The sequence below is a fragment of the Mirounga leonina genome, unplaced genomic scaffold (genome assembly GCF_011800145.1).
Source record: "Mirounga leonina isolate KUSES-001 unplaced genomic scaffold, KU_Mleo_1.0 Mir_167, whole genome shotgun sequence".
Taxonomy (NCBI): Eukaryota; Metazoa; Chordata; class Mammalia; order Carnivora; family Phocidae; genus Mirounga; species Mirounga leonina.
The window spans coordinates 3,085,402-3,106,597 of NW_023270422.1; the positions used below are offsets into that span (position 1 = coordinate 3,085,402).

The 21,196-nt window shown below is 42.0% G+C and overlaps 1 pseudogene; it reads right to left on the reverse strand.

Moving 5' to 3' along the window:
- Positions 1-546: 546 nt before the first annotated feature.
- Positions 547-19,906, reverse strand: LOC118016426 (annotated as a pseudogene).
- Positions 19,907-21,196: the final 1,290 nt, after the last annotated feature.

A 21,196-nucleotide genomic window follows, 5' to 3' on the forward strand; every position in this document is an offset into this window, starting at 1 on the left:
GGCTTTGTGTCCACATCAAAATGTGGACCTTGGAAAAGCCTGCAGTCCTCAGAGAACTATGATCAGCAATCAGCTCTCTTCTTCACATGCTGTTTCTATACATGCACATCAGGGTGCCTGTGGGATCCTTTAATTTCTCACTCTTGGTCACGTGCCTCAGTAGGCCCAGGTAGACAGCCATAACCAAAGGAGTCCCATAATATCCTGCCATCATATAGAGATAATCAACAGGACTTTTTCGTGTGTAAACTGTGGGGTGCAGCTAAGCCCACCAGAAAGATATTTCAAAAGAGTAACGTGACCATTAGCTTCACCATCCTCCTTGTTTCCTTACTAGCGAGTTCAATAAATGTGTTACATGTCTTCAATCTACATTTGAATGAAGGTTATGTTTTTTTTTATTTCTACAAATGAGTTGGACAATTTTGGAGGCCCCATCGAGATGCCTGGCGGACTCACCCAACAGAGCCACAGAACTCCCCTTCCTGCAAGTGACTCAAGGCTATAGAACTAATGCTTGATCCCCAGGGTAAATCCCAAATGGCACTAGAACGTTCCCTTCACTGACTCGCTGGTTCTTTTTCTCTTGACCCTGTGCTTCTGTTTTTGTTTCTGGTTCTTGGCCAGCTTTGATTCTGGTTCTGGTTTGGCCAGATCCAGTACTTTCTTCCCCACTAGCAGCAGCAATGCCTGAGAACCAGGTTTTATGGTTGGCCCTTAGGAGGCCCAGCTCCTTTGAGGTGGGTGGGATCGACTCTCACAGATGACAGATGACAAAAAATCTGCTTTAGTCACCTTTTTTTTCTGTCTGTTGTGTGCTCGCCTCCATCAAAATGATCTGTTGGGTCCCTAAGAAGAAGAATGGTTTTTAAGGGCTAGATCAGGGAGTTTTCACATTTCTGGAGCTGAGGTTATAGAAAGAGAGCTGCAAGTGCTTTCTCTGTGTTTCCAGTGAGACTTTCCTCATTTTCTCTTTACCTCTCACATCAAGCATTTGAAATATTTTCTGTATTAATATTATATTATATTATATTATATTATATAGAATATCAGTGTATTAATAAATTAGATTATAAAGTCTATCACAATAAATAAATGTTCTGATTGGTTTATAGCCACTAATAATGCTTACATCAATTTAATGTTCCCAGAATTCCCAGAAAATATAGAAACTGAACTTCTAATACTTTATTTAATGTGCCAAACTTTTAAGAGAAAATCTTCCTCCCCCCAAAAAATTTCTCCCCAATTTTCTGTAAGAAACAAAGTGAATCTAATCAAAGTGATTAAACAAATCATACTAAGTTAATAAGTATGGTTTAAAAACAGCTAACATGCTTTTTTCTTGGTTTTAACCTATGTGAAGTATAATGCAAGCATACATTTATTTTTTATAAATTTGAGTTTGTCTTATCCTGAATAGATTAAATAATCTGAACTTCCTATACTTCTTATATTTATCAAGTAAGCTAATATTACTTCCATATAAATTTTCAGATTTAAAAAATGTAAAATCGTGTTCAACTCTATTGAATTACAAATCTAACAAACTTTGTTATACCAATAGTAATTATGTTCGGTAGAATGTCATTTTTATGTATCATTTCCAAGATCCTTAATTAACTTTAAGACTTGCATTAATATTAAACTAATCAACAGATAATCTTTAAGTACTTATTTTTCTTATTTTTATATGTCACGGAGTGGTGATACCTTTGGGCCATGTTACAAGTGTGTCCATTTTTCCACTTTGATGGGTGAGCTCTAGGGTCTCCTATGTCTGTGAGCCTCACTGGCTGTGGTGGATGGGGGGTGCACAGCCAGGGTGCCCCACTGAGGAGGGACACACTGCCAGGCTCCTCCTCTGCATCAGAGCCACCTCCCTGGAGATGTGCCTGCCTGGGAGTCACCACTGAACAGGGAGGGGGGCTCACAGCCTCCACTATTCATCCAGTGCAGGATGCCTCTCTCTGTCACTTCTGGTCCCACAGGCCCTGACTCTTTCCTCTGCCCAATTCTGCTTTCTCCCTCTCCTCCCAAGTGTTGGACCCTAGAAACCATCTGCACCCCCAGTTCTGTCTCAGCAACTGCTCCAGAGGCCCCTATGTGTGACACTGCTAAAATGAGTCTGTCTGTGAAACAGAAGTTAATGACTTAGGTTAACACTGATAATTAACACTGGCGATTGAGACCATACCAGGAGCAACGTGGCAAAGAAATAACGACAGTGCACTCAGGATGTGCTCTTGTTTATCAAGGAAAAGAGATTCATTTGTCTAAAATAAAGTGTTTGTTTACTCCAGAATGAGAAAGAGGGTTGTTAAAATACACCTTGAATGAAAATAGAAAGTTATAGAAGGTTTGAAGAAAGTAAACTTCATTTTCCTTGGTTCCAAACGTCTGCAAATAATAAGTCTGAAGAGAAACAACGAATTGTGTTAAAACTTGGGCAAAATTTGTTCATACTTAATGGATTTGTTCATAAGAACATATAAAAGTGGATGAATTCTTCACTGCCAAATATTATATTAATGCAAGACTGGAATTTGGGTTTTCTCTCTGTTAAAATAACAAATTGGCATTGGGGTATTTAGTCTGCCATTTTAAAAATGATAAGTTACTAAGGTGATTGTGCATCAACTTGGAAACAACAATGTTGAAAAATCTAAATGTCGGAAAAGTTAGGACTATGATTCCATTCATAAGTTCAAAGCTATAGAAGACTGAACAGATATGTGATGTATGAGTGAATGTGTGTGTGTGTGTGTGTTCAGGAACCTGGCTTTAAAACCACAGAAAGGCTAAGGTGTGATACCCTGGCACTCAGGAGAAGGGTTAGTCTTGGGAGCAGGAGGTTCCCAGTGTGGAGACAGAGGGCTGAGCTGATGGTCGCATCCCTGGTAACACTCAGGTTTCCATGCTGGAGGTGGTGGGGCACCCTGGATGCCAGGTCCCCACAGGTACTGCTGGACAGGTGTCCGAGGCTGCTGCCTCTGGTCTGGGATGGGCCTGGGCACTGTCAGCCGGCGCTCATGAGGAAGAGTACCAGCTGGCCCCCTGTGAGACCTGCAGGTGTCACCACTGGGTGATGGCTACCACTCGCAGGCTCTGCCCTCCTAACTTTGGGCTGGTTTCTCTTTGGGCTCCCTCTCACCCAGCACTGTGCAGAGAGGGGATTCTGGAAACAAGGTCCCAGCTGAACTAAACCAGGAGAGAATTTACATCCTCAACAGAAAGAAGAGTCTCCAAGCCCTTGGAAAGGACTCCACTTCAAGGAACAGTCATTGATACAGTTTTGGAGCAGACATTGCTTAGATGCTGTCAGATGGTCCCAGGGAATGGAGTTAAGATTTCTGGGATTCTCTGTAGTCCAGAAGCAGAGAATTTTAGATACAAGATCCCTTGGAAAAAGAATTAATTAAGGTGACCTGAGTGGATGAATGAAGGAAATCTGCATCTTATTTTCTGATTAGAATATGATGAAGCCCTTTCTCTTTCTCCATCTTTCTCTAACCTCAATTTAATAGACTATGCTTTTGCAAGTTGATATGAAACACTCTTTAATATCTTTTTTTAAAAGATTTTATTTATTTGTTTGAGAGAGAGCCCGAGAAGGGAGAGGGTCAGACGGAGAAGCAGACTCCCCACTGAGCAGGGAGCCCGATGCAGGACTCGATCCTGGGACTCCAGGATCATGACCTGAGCTGAAGGCAGCTGCTTAAGCAACTGAGCCACCCAGGCGCCCTCACTTTTTAATATCTTATTCTTAATTCTACCTCAGAATTCATAAACAAATAGTTTTATTGAGTTTCTTTGTTTTGAATGGCATTATTTGTGTACATTCAATAAGAATCTGTCTTTATGGGCGCCTGGGTGGCTCAGTTGGTTAAGCGACTGCCTTTGGCTCAGGTCATGATCCTGGAGTCCCTGGATCGAGTCCCACATCGGGCTCCCTGCTCGGCAGGGAGTCTGCTTCTCCCTCTGACCCTCCCCCCTCTCATGTGCTCTCTCTCATTCTCTCTCAAATAAATAAATAAAATCTTTAAAAAAAAAAAAAGAATCTGTCCTTATTTTTAATCAGGATATAACTGGACAAATTGTGCAACTTTGCATTTTTTGTAGTGTTATATTTGATAATAAATTCTATTTTATCAGGTATGATAAACTCATCATTGAGGAACATGGATTGGACTTCAAATGTGGTAATAATACCTCTAAAGCCCTCCTGGGGAAAAGTAAGAAAGGACATTTTCTCGCAGGCTGGGAATCTTAGCAGTTTTTAGGACTTCGAGGAGGGTGGAATTCACCTCCTTTTATAGGTTCTGCAGGAAAAACTGAGTGGAGATTCCTTTCGTGGGTTGAGTGTCCCAGCCTCAGAGTAGAACACGTAAGAGAATTTTTAAATCTCTGGAATGGTAAAGGCTATTGAAGATGCAGTCCTTGAATCCACATGCAATGTCCATAACGTGAGGTTAATTTTCTGGCCTCATTTGTTACTAACGCTCTGAGCTCCAGTTCGCCTGACAGATGACAAGGAGTCTGACCTGGCTTAACACCTCAGGCTGGGCCTGTGTCAGCGAGTGTCAGCGAGTCAGACCAGCCTTCCTGTGTTCAGGGTAACATTGGGAGCTTATCTGTGATGAAAAGGGGGAGCACTTAAGAAAAGAACTATATTGAACTTGGAAACAGGAACACAGCTGAGAGCCTGTTCTCCCAATGCCACCCCAAAGCACCCACTAACAGGCCCACTCGAGGCCATCTGCTCTCCAGCAGCAGGCATGCTGGTTTTCACTGAATGCACTCTATTGAGAGGGTAATTTATAAACCTCCTGGGGTAGATGTTCACTGAGAGCAATGCAAATTATCCTTGCCCAATAGCAACGTGGTGAGTTTTGTCCTGCAAACATACAAATGGTCACTGTCCAGTAGAACAGGTTACAACCCAGAGGTTACAGTTTTATTGCCCTGGGGTGTTGACCAGTTTTGTATGTAATTTAGCAACTTTATTCCTACAATCTTTCAATGACTAAAATACGTTTTAAACCAGCTCTGTCATCCTACTTGTCCCTTCATTAATGAGTTAAATAAGTCCTTGGCATGTGCTCATTCTCAAAAACAAACAAACAAACAAATAAACAAACAAAAAGAACAACATCAAGGTCACTTTACAGTGGGTGCTGTCCCTGGCTAAAGCACCGGCCCCGCTGTCTGCAGGGCTTCATCCTCGGAGTGCCCGGGCTCTCCCCCAGTTTCTGTCCCATCCTCCTGTGGGTATTGGCAGATGTCCCCGGAGCCCAGGGCCAGCACAATGCCTCACAGGTCTAGCACTTCCAGAAAGCCAGCCCCGGGGTGCTCGGAGGGAAGCATCCACATTCTGGAGTGGCTCTCCTCCCGACCTTGACCCCTCCTTCCCCTCGCCAGCACCTACTGCAGGCTGGGGCGGCCCGACCAGAGTGGTCAAACAGCAAGACGGGGAAACCAGTGCCTTTCCTGACATATCCCCACACGTATGCGTACCTTTGGGGGCTGATAATTTTCTGCTAATGGCTCAAGTGAGTCTGGAAGCTGCACAAATTCTATCATTATGATAAAATTCTTTCTGTAGACCAGTTACAGCCCCAGTTAAGTTGTTGTCTTTTCTTGAGGGAATAGAAGCGCCACCCCCGAGCTGACAGAAAAGTCCTTCCGGATGGAGAGGCCAGTGCAGGGGGCATGCGGGGTGCTCCCCCCTGCCATGTCCCTGGGGAGCGGACTCCATGCACTCTTAGCCACCCAGAGGGTGTGGGCGGGCTCCCCAACGTCAAGTGGTCTGTAGTCTAAGGTGACGCAGCGAGGGGGGGCCTTTCACAGTTCTCTGTCCCTTACGCCTGGGCCACACTCTGCATGATTCCTGTGACTCCTTCCACCCCCCCTTCCCTGGGTTCCCAGCCAGGCACCTCTGATCACTCCTATCTTCTGTTCCTTTGACTCTGTTCCTTTCCCTCCGGGCCCTCTGTCTGAAGTCATCCGTGTCTGGGCTCCCACAGGGCCTGCTTTCCCAGAGGCGTGTCCGATCAGGCCACTAGCCTCCCCATCACCTTTCCCTGGTTCCCACCGTGTGAAGTCAACCCCCCCACTTGTCGCGCACTGCCGCCCCCACTCCCCACTCCAGAGGCCATCACGGTCCCCGTGCAGCAAGCCCAAGGCCTGTGGTGGCCACCCGCCGGCTCCCAGCGCTGCCTGGCCCGGCCACCCCTGACCCGGAGGGCTGTCCCGCCCACGGTCCCCCCACGCCTCTTCTACCGGGCTTTACCACATTCTCTCTCATAACCACCCACGTATAGAGTGTGTTGGCCCGGAAGCTGGAGAGCCTCTGGCAGAGCTGAGGATGGGCAGAGGGGACCCATCCCTGGGGAGAGGTCTGGACCACATGGACTCAGCCCCCTTTAAGCTAGAGTTCAACTCTCCAGTGGGACAGACAGACCCAGTCACACGGCCTATTTTGAGGCTGCCCAGAGAGGAGAGAATCTGGCCCCAAGGCAGGCTGTCTTCATCCTTGGCTGGCGGCCTCCACAAAGGGCTTATATGGCAAGCTTCATCACTGTCCTTTCCTCCTCCAGAACAACTGCACATCTCCTAGGCTTCCAAAGTCTATTCTTGGGACTTGTTCTGGCTGAGGGCTTTTTGGCCAGCAAGCAGCACGCTCTCTGTCGTCCCCATACACCTTATGCCAGCCCTAGTGCTCTGATTCCAGGGCCCTAGCTTGCCACTGCGGTCAACAGCACGCAGATGGCCTCACTGCTGAGGGCGAGACTGAAGGGACCGTGCCTCTCGACAAATGGCAGTCATTTGTAAAATTCAAACCCCTCTCCTTTTTTTGAGTTTTTTGTTTGTTTGTTTTGTTTTGGTTTTTTTTTTTAAAGATTTTATTTATTTTTTTGACAGAGAGAGACACAGCGAGAGAGGGAACACAAGCAGGGGGAGTGGGAGAGGGAGAAGCAGGCTTCCCGCAGAGCAGGGAGCCCGATGTGGGGCTCGATCCCAGGACCCTGGGATCATGACCTGAGCTGAAGGCAGACGCTCAATGACTGAGCCACCCAGGCACCCCAGTTTTGGTTTGGTTTTTACTGATCTCTACACCCAATATGGGGCTTGAACTCAACGACCAGAGATCAAGAATCACATGCTCTTCCTACTGAGCCAGCCAGGCGCCCCAAACTCCTTTTCTTGACCTGCCAAACCATGTTCTTTCCCACTAGAATGAAAGTGGTGATATCCTGAGGACAGACTGTCCAGCACGTGGCCCTGAGTCCAGTCACTGCTGTCACCTGCTGCTAACCAGCCCTGGCATCCTGTGTCTTCCCTCGGAGGTAATTTTCTACAGAGACTAAGGAAGCTTCAGCTTCAGGAAGGTGGATTGTCCAACAAGGGGTGGTGCAAAGAGGCCTGGAGTCAGAACGTGAAGACTTAGGTTCTAGTCTTGGATACACCACTTTCATACTGTGCAGTTGGAGCAGGTCACTTCAACAGATCTTCAGTTTCCTTATCTGAGGAATGGGGATACTAATTCTTTCTTTTCCATTTTGCAACATTATTCAAATCAAATGATCATTTCCTTAGCCAATATGACAAACAATGCTCAATTATTCATTGATTTATTACTTCTTAAGTAGTCTTTTTACTTTTTTTTCTCTGAAAGTATTTTAGTCTTGGGGAGCCTGGGTGCCTCAGTCAGTTGAGTCTCCGACTTTTGATTTCTGCTAGGGTCATGATCTCAGGGTTGTGGGATTGAGCCCTGCATCAGGCTCTGCACTCAGTGCAAAGTCTGCTTGTCCATCTCCCTCTGCTCCTCCCCCTGCTTGCTCTCTCTCTCTCTCAAAAAAATAAACAAAAATAAATAAATAGCCATTGAAAAAGCACCAGATTATCCTTCCCAAAATAAAATTACTTCTTGCACAAAAACACTCCTTACTTACTACCTCTGAGCTGGATCCTTAAAAATGGTTAAAATGGTAAATTTTATTTTATTTTAATTTTCCTACACTTATATAGAAAGCACTCCTAACTCTCCTGGAATGTTCCTTTCCATTCCAACACACCCTCAGTAGCCAACTCAAGCTCTGCCCTCTCACAGTGCCCTGCACCAGTCCATAAGGTACTTCCTTTCCCCCTGTCATCAGGGCACCTGTCACCCAGTGGTGACACCAACTTATGGGACATTGTGCCTCCCCAGCAAGATGGACTTCCCCCAAATTCAAAAACCAAGACTTCCAGCATATTGGCCAATACCTTATGCAAGAGGGATAGTCAGCTGGTTTCTCCATCCACAGTGAAGGGAGGGAGGTGAGGCTCAGGCCTTTCAGGGATATGACTCCTTGATAGCATGTCCTTTATTCCTCATGAATTTTGCTCACTGCATCTTTTTGTTATCCATATTAATTCCTATTGCTGTCATAAGTTACCAGAAGGGAGTTATATCAATCAGATGGCAGAATAGGAAGCCCTAGATCTCATTTCCCCACAAAGACACCAACCAAACAACAATATATAGTCCAAAAAAAGCATTATGAGAACTCTAGAAATCACTAAATAAGTCATAGTACCCCAGGTGGGCTCAAAGCCAAGAACAGACAAATTGAAATAGGTAAGAAGAGCTGTTTAATTTTAACCCAATAGTCTTTTCCCCAAGCTAGAAAGCTTGGTGCAATAGGGAGAAAGCATCCCACATGTACCTTCTCCCTCAGGAGGGGAAAAAAAGAAGAGTAGAATGTATGTCCAACATTTCAGCTTTTCGAGACGCTTCCTGAGGGACTGGTTTTGGTTTCACCTGCCTCAGAAGGCTGATGGAACCAACATACTTTGGATGCCTGGGGCCGTGGAAAGCAAAAGAGAGCTCAGAGGCTTGTTGAAACACCCAGGACTTGCAATACCATAGACAGACACCAAAGGAAGTGACAGATTACTAGCTTCTAAAAAAGAAAGGGCAGGGGTGCCTGGGTGGCTCAGTTGTTAAGCGTCTGCCTTCGGCTCAGGTCATGATCCCAGGGTCCTGAGATAGAGCCTGGCATCGGGCTCCCTGCTCAGCAGGAAGCCTGCTTCTCCCTCCCCCACTCTCCCTGCTTGTGTTCCCTCTCTTGCTGTGTCTCTCTCTGTCAAATAAATAAATAAAATCTTTTAAAAAAGTAAATAAAAAAAGAAAAAAGAAAAGACAAATGTCTCTGGGAGATTACCATACAAGCCCAGAGAAGACACATCCTCAGAAAAGGATTAAGAGGCTCCCAGCATCTCTAGCTGTGCTGATTGGTGAGGGCTTTTCTGGTATGAAACCAGTCGAAGACCACAAAAAAAAAAAAATTTTTTTTTAAAGGCACGTGAAGAAATAAGGAAACATAGCCCAATCAAAGAAAAAAGATTAATCTCCAGAAATCAATCCTAAAGAAACAATATATGAATTGCCTCACAAAAAATTCAAAATAATCATCTTAAGCTCAATATACTATAAGAGAACACAAATAGATAACCAAGGAAAAGCAGGAAAAAATTCATGAACAAAATGAGAATACCAACAAGGACATTGAAATGTAAAAAAGAACCAAACACAGATTCTGGGAAGATGGCAGAATAGGAAGCACCAGGAATCTGTCTCCCCACCTAGACAGTAACTACACTGGCAGAATCTTCTGCTATAAATATTTGGGAACTCTGGAGCCTATTGAAGGCTTGCAGCTTCCAGGGGAAGGCTTGGATAAAAAGTTGCAGTTTGGGCACCTGGGTGGTACAGTCGGTTAAGGGGCCAACTCTTGGTTCTGGCTCAGGTCAACATCTCAGGGTCTTGGGATCAAGCCCTGAATCAGGCTCAGCATTCAGCAGGGAGACAGCTTGAAGATTCTCTTCCTCTCCCTCTGCCCCTCCCCCCGCTCATGTGCACACATTCTCTCTCCCCCTAAAATAAATAAATAAATCTTTTTTTTAAAGTTTCAGTTAATTTCAGTCAATTTTAGCTCTTAACACAGTAGCAGCTATACATCCTCCACCCGTCAGCCATGTGACAGGCAGCTGGGCATATGTTCCTGGAGCAGCTTGAATGTAGCTTGCCGGAGTCAAGGTGGGCAGAAAGGACTCTGTCTTCCAAACCTCAGAGATATGTGCTCTGACTGCTAATAGTTGTTTCTATCACAGAAGAGCAGACACGGAAGTGAGTACCCATTGTTGTACCTCCCTGATTATAGCAAGCCCCTCCTTCCTCTGGCTGAAGTGACTTCTTGGGGATTTAAAGAGCCAATGCCCACCCCCAACCCCCACATTTCATCTTTCTATTTTTCCCCTTCTGGGAGCCAGACATAAAGACTAGGACACTCAAAAACAACTGTAGGAGTGGAGTTAAGATGGTAGAGGAGTAGGGGACCTGGGTTTGTCTGGTCACTCGAATACAGCCAGAGAGTTATCAAATCATTCCGAACACTTGCAAAATCAATCAGAGATCTGAGAAAAGAAATGCTGCAATTCTACAAATAGAAAATTACCCCTTTTTGGAAGGTAGGAAGTACAGAGACTTGAATCCAGGGTGATATATTAGAGAATACAACAGAGGGTAGGGAGTTAGCTTAAGGAGGCTACCACAAAGTATAGACAGAGGGGTGCAAAATCAGAACTTTCAGAAGTCTGTTACAGTGGGGGATGTTCCTGGCTTAAAGGTGCTCAGGTGGTGAAGTGGGTTGGAATCCCAGGTGGGACAGCATGGTCTCAGGATCCCCGGGGATCCTGAGAATCAAGAACACAAGAATAATGGGGGTGCCTGAGTGGGCAGAGTTTGCCATAAACTGCAAACCAGTGCAAGGTCATGTGACCGCTTTCCTGGCAGGGACCCAGCAAAAGGCAGAAGTGTGGTGAGACTGACCCCCCTCCATCCCCTAGGAGGAACAGCACGGGTCCACGCTGCAGAAGTCCATAAGATTTGGAGTTTTGAAACTCAGTCGCATGCCTGAGATAAAAACGCTTCATCAGGGGTGCCTGGGTGGCTCAGTCAGTTAAGCATCTGCCTTAGGCTCAGGTCATGATCCCAGGGTCCTGGGATCAAGCCCCACATCAGGCTCCCTGCTCAGCGAGGAGCCTGGTTCTCTCCCTCCCTCTACCTGCCTGTCTGCCTACTTGTGATCTCTCTCTCTCTGTCTGCCAAATAAATAAAATCTTAAAAAAAAAAAAGCTTCATCACATGCTGGGTAAACACAGAGTTCGGACAGAAACCAGGGAGACAAAAGTGATTGACTGCTTTTCTGAGGGCTCACTGAAGAGTGGGGGGGGGGGGGAGGTGCAAACTTTCAGTTCCAGGGCTAGAAAGCAAGGCGCCACCAGTTCATCCCACCATCAGTGCTGAAAGCCTTCAGGGAGCAAAACAGCACCACATGGTAGAATCCAGAGCTGCTTACACTAAGACCTCTCTCCCTGTGCATGGGAGGCACACTTCCACTAAGGCAAGTGGACCTGGAGATTGGCGCAACAGGCCCCTCCTCCAGAAGACCAGCCTGAACAACTGGGTCCCACCAAGTTCACTGACCACAGAGGGCTGCAAAACCTCAGCTCCTGGGGAAAACAGTGTATAGCATTTGTTGGTTTTGTTTTTTTCCTTAGTCTTTCAGTATTTTTTCAGCTCTTTTCTTATTTTTTTCAATTCTTTTTTATTCTCTTTTAATTTATATATATATATATATATGTTTTATATATATATAATTTTTGGTTTCCTTTCATTGTATTTTACTTTATTTTTGCATGTATATATCAGTTTTTCTTTCATTCCTATTTTGGGATCTAGTTTCTTGTAATAAGTACACCAAAACACACTCAGGATCTAGTTTTCTGTCTTGTTCTGTTTTGTTTCTTGTTTGTTTTTTTCTTATTTTGTTTTGTTTTGTGTTTTGTTTGGTTTGTTTCATTTTCTGTTGTTGTTATTATTGTTATCTTTTTCTTTCTTCTATTGTTTTCTGGACAAATTGACAAAATGGAGAAATTCACCCTAAAGAAAGAACAGGAGGTAGTAATCATTGCCAGGTATTTAATCAATACGGATATAAGATGTCTGAACTAGAATTTAAAACATTGATTATAAAGATACTGTCTGGGCTTGAAGAAAGCATAGAAGACACTAGAGAATCCCTTGCTGTAGAAATAAAAGAACTAAACTCTGGTCAAGCTGAATTTGAAAATGCTATTACCACAACACAGTCCTAAATGGGAGCTATAAAAATGAGAATAAATGAGGCAGCAGAGAGAGTGAGTGATACAGGAGATAAAATGAAGGAAAATAAGGAAGTTGAAAAGAAGAAAGACTACTATTGGATCACAAAGTGATCCATAAAATGAAATAGTATCTGGATTATAGGGGTCCCAGAAGATGAAGAGAAGGAGAGAGGTACAGAAGGTTTCTTTGAACAAATTATAGCTGAGAATGTCCCTAATCTGTGGAAGAAAACAGGCATTCAAGTCCAGGAGGCACAGAGAACACCCCTCAAAAATCAATAAAAATAAGTTAACACATTGGCATATAATAGTGAAGCTTGCAAATTTCACAGATAAAGAGAAAATTCTGAAAGCAGCTTGGGACAAGAGGTCCTTAAACTACAAGGGTAGATATACAAGGCTGGCAGCAGAACTGTCTACAGAGACCTGGCAGGCCAGAAAGGACTGGCATGATATATTCAAGGTGATAAATGGGAAAAATATGCAGCCAAGAATGCTTTTAGCCAGCAGAGTTGCCATTCAGAATAGAAGTAGAGATAAAGAGTTTCCAGGACAAACAAAAACTAATTTGTGAATTTGTGAACACTAAACCAGCCCTGCAAGAAATATCACAGAGGATCCTTTGAGTGGAGAGAGAGCCCAAAAGTAACAAAGATCAGAAAGGGACAGAGACAATCTATAGGAACAACAACTTTATAGGTAATACAATGGCACTAAATTCATATCTTTCAATAGTTACTCTGAATGTTAATAGACTAAGTGCTCCAATCAAAAGACATAGGGTAGCAGAATGGATAAAAACAAAAACAAAAACAAGACCCATTGGTATGCTGCTTATAAGAGACTCATTGTAGACCCAAAGACACCTCCAGATTGAAAGTGAAGGGGTGGAGAACCACTTATCATGCCAATGGACATCAAAAGAAAGTCAGAGTAGCCATCCTTCTATCAAACTAGATTTCAAAACAAAAACTGTGGAGATGAAGGACACTATATCATAATAAGAGGGTCTATCCAACAAGATCTGACAACTGTAACTATTTATGCCCCAAACTTAGAAGCAGCCAAATATAGAAACCAATTAATAACAAAATTAAAGAAACTCATTGATAATAATACAATAATAGTAGGGGACTTGAACACCCCTCTCACAGCAATGAACAGATCATCCAAGCAGAAGATCAACAAGGGAACAAGGGCTTTGAATGACACACTGGACCAGATGGACTTCACAGACATATTCAGAGCATTTCATCCTAAAGCAGCAGACTACACATTCTTCTCGAGTGCACATGTCACATTCTCCAGAAGAGATCACATACTGGGTCGCAAATCAGGTCTCAACTGGCACAAAAAGATGGAGATTATACCATGCGTATTTTCAGACCACAATGCTTTAAAATTTCAAGCCAACCACAAGAAAAAATTTGGAAGGAACACAAATACATGGTGGTGAAAGAACGAATGGGTCACCCAGGAAATTAAGGAAGAATTTTAAAAATACATGGAAGCAACTGAAAATGAAAACATGACAGTTCAGAACCTTTGGGTTGCAACAAAGGCAGTCCTAAGAGGGAAGTATACAGCAAATACAGGCCTTCCTCAAGAAACAAGAGAAGTCTCAAATACACAACCTCACTGTACACCTAAAGGAGCTGGAGAAAGAACAGCAACTAAGGCCTAAATCCAGCAGGAGAAGAGAAATAATAAAGATCAGAGCAGAAATCAATGATATAAAAATCAAAAAACCAGGAGAACTGATCAACCAAGCTAGGAGCTGGTTCTTTGAAAGAATTAATAAGACTGATAAACCTCTAGCCAGACTTATCAAAAAGAAAAGAGAAAGGACCCAAATAAACAAAATCACAAATGAAAGAGAAGAGATTACCACCGACACCAAAGAAATACAAACAATTCTTTGATTGATTGATTGATTGATTGATTTTTACAAACATTTCTAAGAATATTATGAGCAATTATATGCCAACAAATGAGGCAGTCTGGAAGAAATGGATGCATTCCTAGAAACAAATAAACTACCAAAACTAAAACAGGAAGAAATAGAAAACCTGAACAGACCCATAACCAGCAAGGAAATTGAAACAACAATTAAAAATCTCCCAACAAACAAGAGTCCAGGGCCAGAAGGACTCCCAGCGGAATTCTACCAAACATGTAAAGAAGAATTAATACCTATTCTTCTGAAGCTGTTTCAAAAAATAGGAATGGAAGGAAAACTTCCAAACCCATTCTATGAGGCAGCATTACCTTGATCCTAAAACCAGACAAATGTCCCATTAAAAAGGAGCATTACACACCAATATCCCTGATGAACATGGATGCAAAATTTCTCACCAAGATACTAGCCAGTAGGATCCAACAGTACATTGAAAGGATTATTCACCACGAGCAAGTGGCATTTATTCCTGGGCTGCAAGGGTGGCTCAACATCCACAAATCAATCAATGTGATACACCGCATTCATAAAAGAAAGGACAAGAACCATATCATCCTCTCAATAGATGCCGGAAAAGCATTTGACAAAGTACAGCATCCTTTCTTGATAAAAACTCTTTACAGTGTAGGGATAGAGAGAACATACCTCAATATCATAAAAGCCATATATGAAAAGCCCACAACGAATATCATTCTCAATGGGGAAAACTGAGAGCTTTTCTCCTAAGGTCAGGAACATGGCAGAGATGTCCACTAACCCCACTGCTGTTCAACAGAGTACTAGAAGTCCTAGCCTCAGCAATCAGATAACAAAAAGAAGTAAAGGCATACAAATTGGAGAAGAAGTAGTCAAATGTTCACACTTCCTGGACAACATGGTACTCTATGTAGAAAACCCAAAGGACTCCACCAAAAAATTGCTAGAACTGATACAGGAATTCAGCAAAGTCGCAGGATACAAAATCAATGCACAGAAGTCAGTTGCATTTCTATATACTAACAATGAGACAGAAGAAAGAGAAATCCAGGAATCGATCCCATTTATAATTGCACCAGAACCATAAGAAAAGTAGGAGTAAACCTCACGTAAGAGGTAAAGGATCTGTACTCTGAAAACTATAGAACATTTGTGAATGAAATTGAGGAAGACACAAAGAGATGGAAAAACATTACGTGCTTATGGATTAGAAGAATAAATACTGTTAAAATGTCTATGTTACCCAAAGCAATCCACACATTCAATGCAATTCCTATCAAAATACCATGAGCATTTTTCACAGAGCCGGAACAAACAATCCCAAAATGTGTATGGAACCAGAAAAAAACCCAAATAGCCAAAGGAATATGTCAAAGTAAAACCAAAGCTGGAGGCATCACGACTCTGGACTTTAAGCTATATTACAAAGCTGTGATCATCAAGACACCATGGTACTGGCACAAAAGACACACAGATCAATGGAACAGAATAGAGAATCCAGAAATGGGCCCTCAACTCTGTGGGTCAACTAATCTTTGGCCAAGCAGCAAAGATTATCAAATGGAAAAAAGACAGTCTCTTCAACAAATGGTGTTGGGATAATTGGACAGCCACATGCAGAAGAATGAAACTGGACCACTTTCTTACACTGTACACAAAAAGAAACTCAAAAATGGATGAAAGACCTATATATTTGACAAGAATCCATCCAAATCCTTGAGGAGAACACAGGCAGCAACCTCTTTGACCTTAGCCACAGCAACTTCTTGCTAGACATGTCTCTAAAGGCAAGAGAAACAAAAGCAAAAATGAACTATTGGGATTTCATCAAGATAAAAAGCTCTTGCACAGCAAAGGAAATAGTTGACAAAACTAAAAGGCAACCTACGGAATGGGAGAAGATATTTACAAATGTCTTATCAGATAAAAGGCTAGTATCCAAAATTTTTAAAGAACTTATCAAGCTCAATACCCAAAAAACAAAAACTCCAGTCAAGAAATGGGCAGAAGATATGAACAGACATTTCTCCAAGGAGGACATACAAATGGCCAACAGACACACCAAAAAATGTTCCACATCACTTGTCATCCAGGAAATACAAATCTAAACCACAATGAGATACCACCTCACACAGGTCAGAATGACTAAAATTAACAACTTAGGAAACAACAGATGTTAGCAAGGATGTAGAAAAAGGGGAACTCTCTTACACAGTTGGTGTGAATGTAAACTGGTGCAGCCACTCTGGAAAAGAGTATGGAGCTTCCTCAAAAAGTTAAAAATAGAGTTACCCTCTGACCCAGCAATTGTACTACTAGGTATTTATCCAAGGGATAGAAACATAGTGATTCAAAGAGGCACATGCACCCCAATGTTTAGAGCAGAAATGTCCACAATAGCTAAACTACAGAAAGAGCCCAGATCCATTGATAGATGAATGGATAAAGAATATGTGGGGTGTGTGTGTGTGTGTGTGTTTATGATGGAATATTACTCAGCCATCACAAAGAATAAAATCTTGCCATTTGCAATGACATGGATGGAACTAGAGCGTATCATGTTAAGCAAAATAATTCAGTCAGAGAAAGACAAATACCAGATGATTTCACTCATATGTGGAATGTAAGAAACAAAAGAGATGAACATAGGGGTAGGGAAGGAAAAATAAAATATGATGAAAATAGAGAGGGAAGCAAACCATAAGAGATGCTGAATTCAAGGAAATAAACTGAGGGTTGCTGGGGAAAGTGGGTGGAGGGAAGGAATTATTGGGTGATGGGCATTAAGCAGGGCACTTGATGTAATAAGCACTGGATGTTATATGCAACTGATGAATCACTAAATTCTACCCCTCAAACTAATAATAGAGTATATGATAACTAAATTGACTTTAAATAAAGATTTTAAAAAACCAACTGTATATGGGGAGAATTTTAGGAAGTGACCATGCCTGCCTAAAAGGCTCTGAAAAGACCTGAGATTTACAGCTCATGATGACCCTGGCCACAGAGAAAACCTACAAGACCCACAAAACCAAAACAGCAACAAGGCCCAGCAAATTCTGGGGAAAGAGGAGAATCTGATTTCCAGAGTTACCACATTTTTGGATTCAAGTGTCCAGTGTTGAACAAAAAATTCATAAGGCACAAGAAGAAGTAGGAACTATGGCCCATTCAGAGGAAAAAAATAAATCAACAACAAAAAATTAATCAAACAGTGGCAGGGTGTCTGGATGGCTCAATTGGTGAAGCTTCCAACTCTTGATCTCAGCTCAGATCTTGATCTTAGGGTGGTGAGTTGAAGCCCCACCCCCCTTGGGCTCTATGCTGGGCATGGAGCCTACTTAAAAAAACAAACAGTGGCAGGTATACTAGACCTGGTGGAAGGTATACTAGACAAAGCTATCTTAAAGATGCTCAAAGAACTAAAGGAAGATGTCGATAAAGTCAAGAAAATCATGTGTGAACAAAATGAAAATATGAAAGAGATAGAAAACTTAAAAAGAAACTGAAAAGAAATTCTGGACCTGAAAAATACAATAACTGAAATTAAATATTCTCTAGAGGGAGCCGTAGACAGATTTGAGCAAGCAGAAGAAAGAATCTGTGAACTTGAATATAGGATAATGGAAATTACTGAGTCTGAGGAACTGAAAGAAAAAAAGTTCATAAAAGCCTGAACAGAACCTGAGGGACTCGTAGGACACCATCAAGTGGACCAATATACATACTGTGGGAGTCCCAGGTGGAGGAGAGTGAGAAAGGGGCAGAGAGAATATTTGAAGAAATAAGGGCTGAAAGCTTCCTACATGTGATGTAAGACATGAATATAAACATCCAAGAAGCTCTGTGAACTTTGAATAAGATGAACTCAAATAGATTGACACTGAGACACATTATAATAAAACTTCCAAAAGAGGAGAAAATCTGGATAGCAGCAAGAAAGGAGAGAATTATCACATACAAGGGATCCTCAGTAAGATTTTAAGCAGATTTCTCATCAGAAACTTTGGAGGGCAGAAAGCAGTGGGTTGATATATTCAAGGGGCTAAAATAAAAAAACTGTCAATTAAGAATCCTATTTCTGGCAAAACTGTCCTTCAAAGTGAGGGAGAAATTAAGACATTCCCAGATAAACAGAAGTTGAGGATGTATGTGACCACTAGTCCTGCCCTACAAGAAATGCTCAAGTGAGTCCTGCAAGGTATAATGAAATTGTAACCTGAAGCCATTTGAAGAAACAGAGATCTCAATAAAGGTAAATACATGGGTAATTATAAAAACTAGTATTATTATAACAATGGTTTGTGATTCTACTTTTTGTTTTGTACAGGATTTTTAAAAACAAATACATTTTCTTAAAAGCTAGTATTATTGTAACTTTGGTTTATAATTCCAAATTTTGTTTCTGGATAATTTAAGACACTAATGCATTTCAAGAATTATTAGCTTATGTTTGCAGGAACACAATGTATAAAGTTGTTATTTGGTGACATCAACTACCAAAAGAGGTGAAGACAGAGCTGTAGAGGAGCAGCGTTTTTATATGTAATTACTGAAGTTAAGCTGGTATAAATTCAAATGAGAATGTTATAACTTTAGGATGTTAAATGTAATCCCCATGGTAACCATAGAGAAAAATAGCTACAGAATATATACAAAAGGAAATGAGAAAAGAATTTAAACACTTCACTACAAAAAAAAATCAAACATGAAAGAATAGTAATGCAGGACATAAGGGACAAAAAAAGCTATAAGGCAAATAGCAAATTGTTACATCAAATAGAAAAATGACAGAGGTAAGTCCCTCCTGATCAGTAATTACTTGAAATGTAAAGAGATTAAACTCTCCAGTCAAAAGACAGCAGTTGGCAGAATGTATAAAAACCACATGATCCAGCTATATTCTGTCTACAATAGACTCACTTTATTTTTTGTGTGTGTGGTTCTGAAAATGTTTTTTTCTTTATTGTTATTTTGCAATGGACCATGACAATCTTTTCCAGGCACCTGGGGGAAGTCCCCTACAGAAAGACAGGGAACACTGTAGTTGGATCAAAAGGCTGCAGGCAACAAGACTGACACCAACAGCAAAGTATCAGCTTAACGTCAAATCACTTAGCCTAGCAAATGCCTGCCAGGGAAAGCATGGTCAGCAATATTCTCATCAGAGAAATTAGAATTGAAGGCCAAAGGCATTAAAGATATGGGCCCCTTTGGCCCCTACCTCTGCCACTCACTCTCCTGACATCTTGTACATCTCTTTGCGTCCAATGAAAACAATGAATCTTCTGGGGTTTTTTCTTAGCTCTTTCTGAGCCCTTGACATATCTCCACATTCTCTCATCATCTCCTCACTAACCAAGTGCCTTTCCTGTAAGTCCTCCTGATGGTCCTTGGAGGAATCATCCATCCTCCCATTTTTCTTTTTGCTTTTCTGGGCACATAATCTTCAGCTAGGTGCTTTTTGGCAGCCCATGGCTCAGCCACAGCTTTTGCCAGAGATTCTGGCTTGCCCTCACTATGTGGTTTTTCTCTCATTTTCAGACGTGCCCTGCTTTTCTTGCTTTCTCTCACCTTCTGGTTGTCTTTCATCATCTGGCTGTCCCTCATTCTGGAGCTTTCCCTCATGGCCTGGTTTCCCTTCCACTTCCAGCTTTTCCTCACATCTGATTTTCCTTCATCATCAGGCTCTGCTTCATCTTCTGGCTTTCCCTCAATTTCCACCATTCCTTCATTTTCATTGTAGAGTTTTTCCATGTTGATATTTCCCCTTCTTTTCCTGTCCTGCAAGGATTCTGGACAGGCTATTCCTCCTTTTCCAGCCTTGCAGAGTGCTGGAGACAGACACACAAACCTGCAGGCCCAGGGCAGGCCTGTGCCTTCTCAGGCTCACCAAAGTCCTCTTGCCTACCACCAGGCAGCTGAGGGAGCTGCTTCCATGCAGACAATAGGAGTAGGCAGTGCAGGAACAGGACCGCAGGACAGATGAGCAGGCTACAACAGACTCACTTTAGACTCAAAGACACAAATAGATTAATAGTGAAAGGATGAAAAAAGATTCCATGTAAATAGTAACCAAAAGAGAGCAGGGGAGGATATACTAATATCGGGCAAAATAGATGTTAAATCAAAAAATTTATAAGAGACAAAAAAATACATATACATTAATAAAATATTTCATAGAGCAAGAAGCTATAACAATTTAAACATTTATGCACCTAATATCAGGCCATCAAAATATGTGAATCAAAAATAGATTAGAATTGAAGGCACAAATACACAGTTCTAAAACAATGGTTGGAGACTTCAATATCCTATTCTCAATAATGGATAGAACAACCAGAAGATGGGGAAGGAAATAGAGGACTTAATATAATAAACCAACCAGATCAAACAGACACATACAGAAAACTCTGCCCAACAAAAATAGCATGTAATTCTTCTCAAGTGCACATGAGATATTCCAGGATAGATCATATATTAGACCACAAATTAAGTTTCAGTAGATTAAAATATATAGATATCTGACAAAATATCTTTTCTATCCACAATGGGATAAGGTTAGAAGTCAGTAACAGACATAAGGGCACCTGGATGGCTCAGTCAGTTAAGTATCTGACTCTTGATCCCAACTCAAGTCATGATCTCATGGGTCATGAGATCAAGCCCTGCATTGGGCTTTGTGCTCAGTGGGGAGACTGCTTGAGATTCTCTCTCCCTCTGTCCCTCCCCCTACTCACGCACACACGCTCTCTCTCTCTCTCAGATAAATAAATAATCTTTAAAAAATCAGTAACAGACATGAAACTTGAAGAATCAGAAACTTGTGGAAATTAAACAATACACAATTAAACAACCAGTGGATCAAAGAATAAATCACAAGAGAAACTGCAAAGTACTTAAAGATAAATAAAAATGAAAGCACAGCATACCAAGACTTTTGGGACTCATCAAAAGCAGTGCTAAGTGGGAAATTTATAGCTATAAGCACTTATATTTAAAACAGGGGCACCTGGGTGGCACAGTCAGTTAGGCCTCTGACAATTG